Here is a 14371-nt window from a genome sequence, read left to right as displayed (position 1 = left end):
GCCATAACTGTATTGTTATTGTTTGTTATTAAGCACAAAGCTCCACAAAGGGCTATCTGTGCTCTGCCCACCACGGGTATCGAAACCAGGGGTATCAGACATACCACTGGGCCACTGGGGGGCCTTGATAGACATTCAGCCAGTATAGTTCTAAACACAATCTACCTTACTAAATTGTTGTAACATACATCCAATCAGTTATGTTCTAAGCACAAACTACCTTACTAAATTGTTGTAACAGACATTCAACCAGTTATGTTCTACGCACAAGCTACATTGTTAGATTTTTGTGAGAGGCATCCAACAAGTCATGTTTTAAGCACAAGCTGCATTACTAAATTCTTGTGATAAACATCCAACATGTTACGTTGTATAAAAATGCTTGATCTTGTAATGCATGTTTCCTTCTCTAAGGCTGTTTTGATAGTGACGTAATCATGAGATTTAATCATTCGTCCCATGCAACACATGACCTGTCATAGCTTTTATTTATCAAAGTTACGACAACGCAACTTATTTTTCCTCTCTTATTGCAAACAATTAACAATTCTTCTCCTCACAACCAATCTCAACGTTTTTTCCATGACTTTTGATTATTTCCAAATCTCTGTCAGCAGCCTTGTAAATGATTGAAATTAGCTTTCGTTAAAGTTAACCTTCATAATTGTTACCGGTTTAAAAGCAGTAAGTTTAAGTTGAGTCATATTCAAAACGAGTAATCTTCCCTCTCAATTCTGGTAAACTTTCATAATATATTAAACCAATATAAAAATATAATATATATTCTGTTTTCACACTTCGTGATTGGAAAACGAAACATTGATTATGTTTGTAAGTTTTGGCGAAAAGTTACAAAATAGGCTATCTAAGCTGTGTTCACTGCGCGGGTCGATTCCCGAAATTAAGCGTTACAAGCCCTGAAGCTTACATTCGTTACAATTCAGCTAAGAACATTCGAAAATTAAGAGAAAAACCTATAAGCACTGAGCGGAATTTAACACAGACATTTTGTGATGACAACTTCATCAGCAATTTGTACAACGCGAAGTTTAATCTTTGCTAGGCACAGTTTCTTCTCTCTTTAGGATTCAACAATATATATTTGATTACGTGTATTCAGCAGTCTCTGAAACAATGATAACAACGATATATTAATAAACAAACATAACATCGGGCTCAATGCATAAGGTGATACCTCAGCGCTGTGCAGATAACGTTGACCTTCTGTTTGTTGTGAAAGGATGGCTGACAATAAGAGCCTAAAATAGCTCATGACGATGATATAATGGATCTTGTATGGCATGCCATATCCTAATCACGTCATACCTCCCACGTGAGCAGCCAATAACGTGAGTGGACTTTATATTAATTAGAGTATGTTTTTTGGGCCAATTTATCAACAAGAACACATTTACGTCATCATATGGTGGACGTACGACAGCATAGGCAGGTGAAACAACACCGTGCCTTTTCTGTGTAACCTGTCCAGCACTTGAGTGAATCTACAGTATTTATATCCAATCATCTGAATTATATTCATTATACTCTCGTCAGCAGAACCCTCTCTCATGTTGTATTTGAAAGGGCAGGTATTTGCCCTGGTAAGAACGGAAGCCTAGATATTAACTACATAAAAGTAATGTAATACTAGCACAACGTCTTACTGTCCAGAATTTCCCCTGAGTGACACTCTCAGTACCAGCTGAGTGCTGACCAGAATGTATTGCGCAGTGCTCAACAATCCTTACGTTACCTTTGAGTGCTGACCAGAATGTGTTGCGCAGTGCGCAAACAATCCTTACGTTACCTTTAACTGCTGACCAGCATGTATTGCGCAGTGCTCAAACAATCCTTACGTTACCTTTGACTGCTGACCAGAATGCATTGCGCAGTGCTCAAACAATCCTTACGTTACCTTTAACTGCTGACCAGAATGCATTGCGCAGTGCTCAAACAATCCTTACGTTACCTTTGACTGCTGACCAGAATGTATTGCGCAGTGCTCAAACAATCCTTACGTTACCTTCAATGTCAGGGATTTTGCACGTTTGACTATCATGTTACTAAGCCCTTTATGGGTAAAGCAGTGCACTCCCGCCCCTCCTCTCCCCACATGTGGATCCACTTAGTGTTGAGTATCTTCTACCGTGCTCTTTTGTATCTTCGAAAGTATGGGAGATAAATGTTTCGCGGGGTTAAAATTTCCACAAACCAATATTTCCATATCTACATGATTTCCTATAACCATTAAATCCTACCTTTAACGTTCACTGTGAAATTATAACCAATTGCTCGACATACAATTTTGAAAACCGTGTCTCTTAGCAACTTTATTGCTTTTAGAAAGTTGATATTAAATAACATGTCAACACAAGTCAATTCTTCCTTATATGATTTTTTACTAACGTCTCTATATGCCAAAATTCCCTACAAGCATCAGTTACGTATTCCAAAGTGGAACAATCCAAATCAGGTGATGTCAAGTTCCTTATAGATGTTGTGTTAAAGTACAATCTTCGAGCGTATTACCATCAACGTTGGCGTATATCATGACTTTTCGTTATTGTCAACGACGGATAATATGATCAATATTATCTACACTAATTATACCCACGTTTCTATCATGTTTTATTACTCTGCGATCCGGAGCATTTTAGGCCGTTAATGACACCCATACTGTGTCGAAGCTTTTTTTTTTCAGCAATCATATATACAAAACGAAACACTTAAATACATGTTAGTTATAAAAATCAAATATTAGCAAAAACATTTTATTTTAATAAATGAAGATAACACAGTTTTATACAAATAATTCCATTGCTTAACTAGCAGCGAGTCTACTGTTGTCAAATATATCTTTACCGTTACCGTGGAAACGAAAAACAGGGCGGTGTGCAATATGGAAAAATATAATGCTTTATTATATTATTTAAATAATATAATAAATTTAAATTTAAATAAAAAGGAAAAGTATTTATCGAGGATGTTTGGAAATTTCATAACTTTATGCGATTGAGGTAGTTAGTATGGATGGAATTGGGTTAGATACCATTGGTTAGAATATTACAAAAGCTCCGTTATACAGAGCGGCAACGCTAAGTTGTGTATTTGACTCGCTCTGTACTGAATCTCTTACCACGTCCTGGTTTTTTAAGTATATACTGCAGTTCTCATATCAGTGTATTAGCCGTGATACGTTTTAATTTACGTAAGTCATGTTCCAAATCTAACATTTTAACGGCCGTACAAATCTTAAAACTTCTGGAATACTAAAACTTAATTATTTTTAATGAAATATCTTGTTGTAGGTAGTTGACAACTTAATCTGTTTAGCTACGACTCTGACCTGGTTTACAAGTTGTATCTAATTATATAATTGGAATGTTTAATACATTAACTTTAGAAATTTATAGCTAAACCGAACGCTTGGATTATATTGCAAGTTCTAACTGCGGATGCACAATTACTTGCAAGCTTTTGTAATTTAGTTTCAAAATGTAGAATTTGTTTTATATTTGGATTTGTCTCAGTCGTGTGGTTTGTATAAAATTGTTCACTCAAGTACTCCACCACTTAACACAACACAAAAGTTTCTTTGAGTTGTATTTTATTCCAAGCACATTTTGAGCAGTATAGAAATACCAGGGAAAAGTGTACTTGTTGTTCTTGTTTATCATGTTGCAGATAGAGTTATGTACGTTTATGGTTGGCTATGACGTTTCACGGACTATTTGTTTGTTTGTTTTGAATTTCGCGCAAAGCTACACGAGGGAAGGCAGTTAGTCATCACCACCCACCGCCAACTCTTAGGCTACTCTTTTACCAACGAGTAGTGGGATTGACTGAAACATTATATCGCTCCCACGGCTGAAAGGGCGAGTATGTTTGGTGTGACGGGGATTCGAATCTGCGATCCGCAGATTGCGAGTCGAACGCCCTAACCACTTGGCCATCACGGACTATTTAAAGAATAACAAAAATAGTACTACATTGAAATATGTGTTTGTTGAAATATAGTTACCAAATATTAGAATGATGAAAATTTGTTACAATGGAATCTGTTTCTCATAGAAAACTAGGTGTCCAGAATTTCACAATAAGAAATACTATTTGATGAAAACAATTCGTTCAACTTTTGTGGTTAACATAATTTTGTTAATTTAAAGGTCTGAGTATACTCCAAATCAAGTTTGTTTTTTTTCTTAATAAAAAGAGTGCAAACTGATTCTTTATGCCAAAGAACAACGGTTTGAAAGGTTTTGTTTTACCCTGAATTCGAAACTAGCAGTTTACATGTGTTCACTTCATAATATCCTCAAATTATTAGAAGAAATTCAGTCGCCTATTTTCCATGTTTGTGAAGAAAAGCACTTGGGTTAATTGCTCCCCCTATTAATAAGAAATGTTTTAGCATCATTAAGCAAACCCGCATGAGTGATCTCGCTTGTTACCCATACTGCCCAGTTCCCTATTTTAATGAGGTTGTTGCTACTTATAAGACCATTCATATTAATAATACTATCTAAGCGAATTAAATTTTACTAAAGAAAATTTCGATTGTGAATTAATGTGTCTTTGTATATAATACAGAATATACTAACATTAAGTTTGTCAGTTTGTTAATAAGCGCAAAACTGCACAACAGACTATTTGCGATGTGACCATCGCCTATATCTAATCCCAATGTTTAGCGTTATAAACCCTCAAGCTTACGGCTAATCTACCCTTGAGGTGGAGGTACTAAGATTGAGATGTGTAAAAATATTGTTTTTAACTACAGAGGGCATTACACGACAGTGCTTACAAGCCTGGCTAATACAGTTTGATGAAAAAATAAATAAAAAACCGCGAATACTCTCCAATGTCACCAGTTTTGTTTTTCGTATTTTGACAGACATGCAACTGTTATTTAAGCACGTTACAGCAATAATTAGGATCCCACCTTAAATGTTGTTTTTAACACAGAGGATGTTGCTGTAGGAAACACGTTTTACAAGCGGTAAACATGCGTTAATTCTGTAGTGATTAATACTAGGAAGGTGGCTTCCTTATATGTTCACAACGGAGAGGAAATTAGAATCTATATATAACAGTAAGATAACACTGAATAAAGCAAACATAATGTTCACTGGTTTGCGTTTCATAGACGCTGAATAGACTGAACTTCGTTTTATAGATTATGAATACCAACTACTATTACCACATTTCCTTCTTCTTTTCCAAAACATCTCTAATATTACACATTTTTCTATTTTTTAATAAAAAATCGTTACATTTCCGACTCTCTTCTTTATCAGTTCCGTAGGAATATAAAAATTTATACATCGATATTCAAACTCAATGTTATTCATGAAGATGATGTGATATAACCCTTAGCAACTCAATGTTATTCATGAAGATGATGTGTTATAACCCTTAGCAACTCAATGTTATATATAAAGATGGTGTGCTATAACCCTTAGCAATTCAATGTTATATATGAAGATGATGTGCTATAACCCTTAGCAACTCAATAATATTCATGAAGATGATGTGCTATAACCCTTAGCAATTCAATGTTATATCTGAAGATGATGTGCTATAACCCTTAGCAACTCAATAATATTCATGAAGATGATGTGTTATAACCCTTAGCAACTCAATGTTATATATGAAGATGATGTACTATAACCCTTAGCAATTCAATGTTATATATGAAGATGATGTGCTATAACCCTTAGCAACTCAATAATATTCATGAAGATGATGTGTTATAACCCTTAGCAACTCAATGTTATTCATGAAAATGATGTGCTATAACCCTTAGCAACTCAATGTTATATATGAAGATGATGTGCTATAATCCTCAGCAACTCAATGTTATTCATGAAGATGATGTACTATAACCCTTAGCAACTCAATGTTATATATGAAGATGATGTACTATAACCTTATCAGCTCAATGTTATTCATGAAGATGATGTGCTATAACGCTTATCAACTCAATGTTATTCATTAAGATAATGTGCTATAACCCTTAGCAACTCAATGTTATTCATTAAGATAATGTGCTATAACCCTTAGCAACTCAATGTTATATATGAATATGATGTACTATAACCCTTATCAACTCAATGTTATATATGAAGATGATGTGCTATAACCCTTATCAACTCAATGTTATTCATAAAGATGATGTGCTATAACCCTTAGCAACTCACTGTTATTCATCGGTGTTCACATGAAGATGATATACCAATCCCTTAGCAACTCAGTTTTATTTATCAGTATACCCATGAAAATTATGTATATCTTATACCTTGGAAACGTACTGCACATGCATATGTGTCGTAGAGTTCTAATGTTTGAAACACCTTCGTAAATTGGATGGCAAACCGTTTCTCGACACACGTTAAAACAACTCATAAACATAGCACCGACACAGATGAAACTGATAAGGTCAGTTGTAGTCATTACTGCCTACAAGGCAAAACATGATGCCGACACTTAACAAACTAATAATTCTATGAACCGTTGAGCGAAAGCAAAGTAGAATATGTTATGATATGCCATCAGTTACAGTCGTTACTGCTTACAAATAAAAACGTAACGCTGACACTGAAGAAACTGACATAGTGAGTTATAACTGATATTGCCTACAAGTCAAAATTTAATGCCGACACCAATATCCATAAATTCAATTTTAAATTCAATTCATTTCCTAATAGGCTGTATGAGATGGAAAATGGAGTTTCACACTGACAAGTAAGCCAGAAAAGGTTGAGATCATAGGCTTGAATGTGACAAAAGTTAGCGACCATAAAGAGATCAGGTGTTCTAACTACAAGCAGTTGGAGAGCATGTATTAAACATTGTTTTCTCACTTTAGTCACTAAATTGTTGTTCAATGTGTTCGTTTGGAATAGGTACAAATAATTTTAATATTAGTAATAAACGACCTTATGAAACCAAATTTGACATTTTTCTTTAACTGAACACTCAAAGTTTCGCTTTACAGCTTCTTCAGGAACATTCTACTAAAAGTGTAAAGCGAAACGTTGAGTGTCCAATTAAAGAAAAATAACAACTTTGGTGTTATAAGGACGTTCATTATTACTATTAAAATGCCTTTTAAACACCAATATGCACTACAGAAATGAAATAATGAGCTATAAAGAATTAATTTCTCGCTTTAATTAAGTATAACTTTCTCTGTTTAATCACGACAATAATGTTGAATACGTTCGTTCGTTGGGGCGTGTTTTAAGCATCGTTTTCTCACTTTAGTTACTACGCTATTGCAGAATATGATTGTTGGGGACGTAATGTTAAGCATCGTTTTCTCAGTTTAGTCACTATACTATCATGAAATATGCTCGATGGGACGTGTTTTAAGCATTGATTTCTAACTTTAATAACTACATTATTGGTGAATATGCTCGATAGGACGTGTTTTAAGCATTGATTTCTAACTTTAATAACTACACTATTGGTGAATATGCTCGATAGGACGTGTTTTAAGCATTGATTTCTAACTTTAATAACTACACTATTGGTGAATATGCTCGATAGGACGTGTTTTAAGCATTGATTTCTAACTTTAATAACTACACTATTGGTGAATATGCTCGATAGGACGTGTTTTAAGCATTGATTTCTAACTTTAATAACTACACTATTGGTGAATATGCTCGTTGGGGCGTGAATTAACTATTATTTATTCACTTTAATCACAAACTGTTGTGGAAAATGTTCTTATGGCAAATGTATTAAACAATTTCTCTAACTTGTATCACTACACTGTTGTTTATTATGCCAGTTAGACTAAAGTCTTGTGAATATCCAAAACTCACCATAATGTTATAAGGACAGTCCATCGTTTATCTAATGTAACTTATTCCTTTTTTTTTGCAATTGATGATCTTGAAACATAATTTTTACGAAAATATAAAATAGTCCTACTATAAAATGTTTGTTTGACAGTTGCTGATTTTTGGTTGGAAATAAATACTGTTATTTAAAACTGTTCATTACTAGTAGTGAGTTTAAAAAGTGCGTTCAAAACTTTTTACGTAGGTAGACCATCACACTCAGTCAATGTATATATATATATAGGAATTGTATGTATATTACTCTTAAATATTTCCAATATCAAAACCCTGCATTTATCAAACTTTAACGTAAAGAAGTACGTACCGGAACTGTTATATTAATATGGATTTATTAAGTAGCTGAAATAAAGAATGACAATAATGTTGTATTCAACATGTTACTCCCGGTGACTCAGCAATAAGCCGAGAGCTTATAATGCTAAAATGCCGGGTTTGGATACCCGTGGTGAGAAAATTATAGATAATCTGTTGTGTAGCTTCGAGCTTAACAACAAACAGAATATATTGTGTTATTATTTTCAGTAAAAAAAAAAAAAAGATAAAGAGCGCGCGAGAGAGAGCGATAGTATATTAATGCATATACTCCATAAACACGATGTCCGTTAGAAATTAAATCCTACATATGATACAACAAAAGAGATAATCTTAGAAATACTTATTGTTTCAATCAATCGTTTTGTGACAACCGTAGATGAATGCTGTTTTTATTCAGTTATCAAATATTTTGTCGTTTTAATCTTGCTTGAAGATAGTTTCAGTTTAACTTCCCTTTTAAATTATTATACCATTCATCTATTAATCACACTATCCAACAAATTATCTTCTCGTTCTCCATCTATATTTTTATCTGTCTATCTATATTACAAGCCCCCCCCCTCCAGTGGCACAGCGGTATGTCTGCAGACGTAGCAACGCTGGAATCCGGGTTTCGATACACGTAGTGGTAAGAGCACAGATAGCCCATTGTGAAGCTTTGTGCTTAATTACAAACAAACAAACTATATTACATAATTATAGAAGCTTATCTTTTACAAGAAACATAAATAAACGTTAATATCCTACTTACAACTATGATGTATCTTTAGGGTGTTTTGACTCTCTATTCCAAGGAATTGTTACAAGCACAAACTAGTCATGAGATTGTTCGTCTTTGAGCAACTAGTAGCTTTTTCGAAGTATTATTTTGTGTAAAGTGACGTCACTTTACATTACGTATAGCAGTAACGTCACCGCGGTACATGATACAAGAGTTCCCTGCAGTAAGAGATAAATCATTCTTCTCAGCCATTGATTGGTCAGTCCGTAAACATGCCGAGCGTGCGCACACCACGTCTGACAAGGGCGCGAGTGTCATTACATTACACGTTTCTTAATAACGTAAAAGAACTCCCACGATAGAAACCAATTGCAATACGATGTTTCCACGCCATCTTGTGATGGAGAAACGCAAAGTGTTTCTATTAATTACAAATTTTCTTTAACAAAACAATCCTGATACTATTCAACATAAGCATTTCAAAGAACACAAATCTGAATGAAATGTAGATATCATTATCGAAAAGACGAAAGAAAATGTTAACTGGCTAAGCCAGTGTACCACTAACCAAATCTTGAGATGTCAAAGTTAAGAAATAATAACAAAATTGAAGATTTCCTTGTATCACCCCTCCCCCTGTGGCACAGCGGCATGTTTGTGGACTTACAACGCTAGAAACCGGGTTCCGATACCCGTGGTGGGCAAAGGACAGATAGCCTACTGTATAGCTTTGTGCTTAACATCAAACAAACAACAACAAAATTCCTTGTATCAAACTATCCCTGTATAAATTACACTCACGCAGAATGAATCTGTACAGGTGACATTCATTCACATTGACTCTGTACAGGTGACATTCACACGGACTGACTGTACAATTGACATTCATTCACATTGACTCTGTACAGGTGACATTCACACGGACTGACTGTACAATTGACATTCATTCACATTGACTCTGTACAATTGACATTCACACGGACTGACTCTGTACAATTGACATTCATTCACATTGACTCTGTACAATTGACATTCACACGGACTGACTCTGTACAATCGACATTCACACGGACTGACTCTGTACAATCGACATTCACACGGACTGACTCTGTACAGGTGACATTCATTCACATTGACTCTGTACAATTGGTACATTCACATTGACTCTGTACAATTAAAATTCACGCATAATAAGTCTGTACAAGTGGCATTTACGCAGAATGACATGTACAAAATATAATCACTCAGATTGACACTGTATAGGTGACTTTCACGTAGACTGAGTCAGTAAGTGTCGTTTACACAGATTGGCTGTTTTATGCATAGTTTTTACAGCAAACTAGAACTGTCTTTGTTAAAAATATGCATGTCTTAAAAGATGGACTCATACAAAACAGTCGAGAAATAGTCAAAGAAACTCCAGCATGAGATTATGTACTTTCTCGTTTCTGCACAAGCTAAAAATTTGTCATAGAAGCTGTTATGAAACTACAAAACAAATATTTGCTTGATGTTTTACATATCTATTAAACGCAATAAGTTTTGTATTTTTTTATTCTTGCGGTTTCTTCGGTATATTTTAAAGCTTTATTTGATATTATATTAAACTTTTTTGTCTCTTGTGGCTATTCTTTCTCCTGTAGTACATCATATGATTGAACCATCTCACATTTACACTCTCACTTAATTGAAATTGTAATATAGCGAAATATCGATTTATTTTCTTGTTCGAAAGGGAAGATCGAGAGCGCCTCGTGCTCCTGACATCCTTTGACTGAAAATGGATTCGTACAGTGAAATTTGCTCGGCTCCGGAAATTTGACACGTGGAAATCGAACTAGCCGACCGCGCCTGCATCAACCGGGCTCACGGTTAGTGGACGGCTCTTACTAGTCTATCTATTTATGTGTTATAAAGTTCGCTAAATTTGTATATAACATTTGCTTGGTTTTTCGTTGTTTTTGCAATCGTTTGTTTGAAATTTTAAGTGATTTCGTTTATTTTGACCATCTTTCACTACATATACATTGGGAAACCACAAAACATTTATGATAGGGTCATTAATTGTTAGTTTACAATGGATGTTTTAGCTTGTTATGACTGAAGTTATGAAGTAACACTGATTTTGAGGAACAAACCTACAAAAAATTCCAAATATTTAAAATAAAAACAAAAGTTTATTCGATCAATAGCGTGTTGATGAAATATGTAATAAAATGAAATACGATAAATAGTGTGAACTAGTGTGTTTTATGTCAAAAGATAAATAGTATGAACTGTTATGTTTCATGTTATAAGAAACATAATGAAATGCGATAAATGGTGTGAACTCGCATGTTTCGTATTACAATAAATATTTTGACGTATGAGAAAATAGGCTATGTGATCCCACACTACGTCCGTTACTTTCGACTAATACCAACACTCACTATACTTATAATGTTTCACGGCCCCCTTGCACTCCTTGACTAAAATCGTAATGGGCAGCCAGTAATCGAACTATTCTATCTTGATAAATGCATTTTCGCTTTTATGACTCCTATTTCGAGAAATGTGGCGTGACGTGACACACACTGGATTTTATATAGGTTAGATGAGAAGTAGTGTGAGCTAACACACTTTCATAACAGAAGAAATTAAAATGGAATACGAAAAATAATTGAAGCTAATATGTCTTCGTGTTACAAGGAACTTACTGAACAAAATAACACAGCAGAGTGTTTCTAGTCAGAGATGTAATTAGTAAAAACAGTCAGTTGGTAAGCCCATAGCACGAGAAGATGTGTCATCGAGTAATTTTGTGTAAAGTGTCTTTAAATCCAAGAACAAAATCCCGACTGATATAAAATTGTTCTAGTGAATACAGGAATGCACACGTTTAGCGCAGCTACAGAAAATTGGGAGAAACAGAAAGAAACAAGGTTGTTATTTTTTTTCCTATACATTAGATAAGTAAATTACTGCCAATGAATGGTTATGCTAAAAGGTTAATATCCGTCAGCTGCTAAGGTAATCTAAATTGCGTGTTTTCACGATAGGTGGCATACAGTACAATTACATACAAATAACTACGATCTAGTTTTTAACAAAGTAAAGTGAAAAAGCTGTGTGTATGCCCAGTGATTATAATAGTATTTGGTGACAATTCATGTTTTGATTCTAGGCACCTCTTAAGGAAAGTCTATGTGATCAACATCTACAAACGACTAGTGTTCTTAAAACAACCGAACGCAATTGGCTTTGTAACATAACACCTGCAATTTACCGAACTGATATGATGAACCCCATGGAACAGTGTATGAACTATATCAAACTTAAGGGTGACTATGACGAAAAAATATTTCTAGCTGCACACATCCTCAGCATCATCAGTGTAGCTGGGTGTTGGAATCTGATACCCTTGACGTTCAAGAAATAAAACCCAGTTTCTTTATGAACACAACTTTATAAAACAAACGAACGAATATACTTCTCGATTGGGTTAAGCATGGACTAGTTGGTTAGCATTCCAGGACTGTGAATCTGAGGTTTATGGTTCGCGTTCTGTTGCTGCTTAAACGTGCTTTGCATTTTGGGAATTTGTGTGACCTGTAAGAGTAAAGATCAGATTAAACTATTCAGTCAGAGAATAGCAGCCCAACAATTGGCGTTGGATCTAGTCTATCAGTTGAGGTTTAGAAACTGTTTTATACATACATTGCTTTGTGCGCGTAATAATTCTGAAATAAACAGACAAAGTTTTCACTATTTTTTACTAGCAAATTATTTAAAATCAGAGTAATCATACTCTTGGCGAAATTTATAAATTTATGTTAAAAGTAATGTTTTTATGTGATTTGCATGTTTACAAAAACAAACAGATATATTTTTTATAACTAACTTTAAGTTAGAAATACGAAGAAACCATAAGTCATCCTGGCCTGGCATGGTTAGGGCGCTCGATACGCAACCTATAAGTTGCGGGTTCGAATCCCATTGCCTCATATACTCGCCTTTTCAGCCATGGGAGCGTAACAATGTAACGGTCAATCCCAATATTAGATTAGAATAGCCCAAGAGATAGACTAGTTGCCTTTTCTCTTTCTGTCCAGTCTATTCTTTCTAAATTAGGAACGGATAACGCAGATAGTCCTCGAGTAGTTTTGCGGGAAATTCATTAAACAAACAAGTCATCCTTTTCTTTTTAGAAAATCCTTATGAGTTTTTAATCTCCAAAGAAGAATAAAATTTATTAGCAAGTTCAAAATAAAGTAAAATAATCGAATACACCAAGTGACAAGTTTCTTAATATTTTCATAATAAAAGTGATAATAATTGAAAACTTGTATAAACACTAAAACGACATCTTACAGCGTACTAATAGCACCTTTCAAATATTAACGTAGTCTACCAGAATAGGGTCAAACCCATATAAGAGCATAAGCGTTAATATTAGTATAATTATTAAGCTTTCATTCCAGTTACTAACGTTTACACCAATTAATGAAACAAGGCGGAGAACGCTGTATCTAGTGGCTGTACTTTCTTCTTCAACAGATGCTTTGATATTTACTATAGTAAATGTGGGATTTGGAAATGGTTTGGAAAAACTTTGTTAAATGATAGTATGAACTTATTAGGTATCTTTCGCTAAACCTTTTTGTAAGTCAACAGTAATATGAGGATTGTTCTAAAATTCCCAAGTTACTTTCAATATGAGGACCCCACTAGTATTCTCAAGTTACTTTCAATATGAGGACCCCACTAATATTCTCAAGTTACTTACAGTGTGAGGACCTCACTAATATTATCAAGTTACTTACAGTATGTGGACCTCACAAATATTCTCAAGTTACTTATAGTATGAGGGTTTCACTAAAGTCCTCATGTTACTTGCAATATGATGGTTAGATAAAATTCTCAAGTAAACAAGCTATTATATAATTGTTAAAAAGTTATTAAAGAAAACATGTTTCAATAACAGTTACTTTCTTTACCTCGTTAATACTTTGTAATTTGATAATATCTATGGAATTTGAAACATAATGTCCTTTGAATTTAATTCGGCGTTCTACATGATGCATCGCATTTTAATTGTAAAATTGTAAGGATAATACTTCACAGAAGGTGAGTAAAAATTATGTAGCTTTTTGAAAGTTCTCAGCTACTAGTTTAGACAATTTCAAATATTTCTGAACACGCCGTACACGGCATCATATTTCTAATAATTTGTTGAAGTTTGGCGATTTGTAATTGGGTGATTGTGATTGGGGGAAATGCTTCTCTTGAGTAAAGTTATAAAATTATTGTATCTGCAGTCCGGAAGAATTTGTAAAATTCACAAGAACAACTAAATTTATAGAAAAGAGAGTAAATGTGGGCAATTTTTCATTGGTCTTTCACTATTTGTTTTGAGTTTTTACAGCTATTACTTACAGTTATGGAACAATTTAGTAAGGTAGATTGTGCTTAGAACATAACTGAA

General features: G+C 34.2%; 1 protein-coding gene across 1 annotated transcript in view; it reads right to left on the bottom strand.

Annotated features, from left to right (window-relative positions):
- Positions 1–9010, bottom strand: part of LOC106470539 (sodium-dependent neutral amino acid transporter B(0)AT2-like) — a 76745-nt gene extending 67735 nt beyond the window's left edge. Inside the window, exon 1 of the mRNA XM_022399987.1 lies at positions 8938–9010. The gene's annotated coding sequence lies outside the window, so the exon portion shown is untranslated. The remainder of the gene's footprint in view (positions 1–8937) is intronic.
- Between the last annotated feature and the right edge of the window lie 5361 nt (positions 9011–14371).

The sequence above is a fragment of the Limulus polyphemus genome, unplaced genomic scaffold (genome assembly GCF_000517525.1).
Source record: "Limulus polyphemus unplaced genomic scaffold, Limulus_polyphemus-2.1.2 Scaffold106, whole genome shotgun sequence".
Taxonomy (NCBI): Eukaryota; Metazoa; Arthropoda; class Merostomata; order Xiphosura; family Limulidae; genus Limulus; species Limulus polyphemus.
Note: the sequence above shows the minus strand (reverse complement) of the source record. Positions and strands in the feature narration are given on the sequence as shown.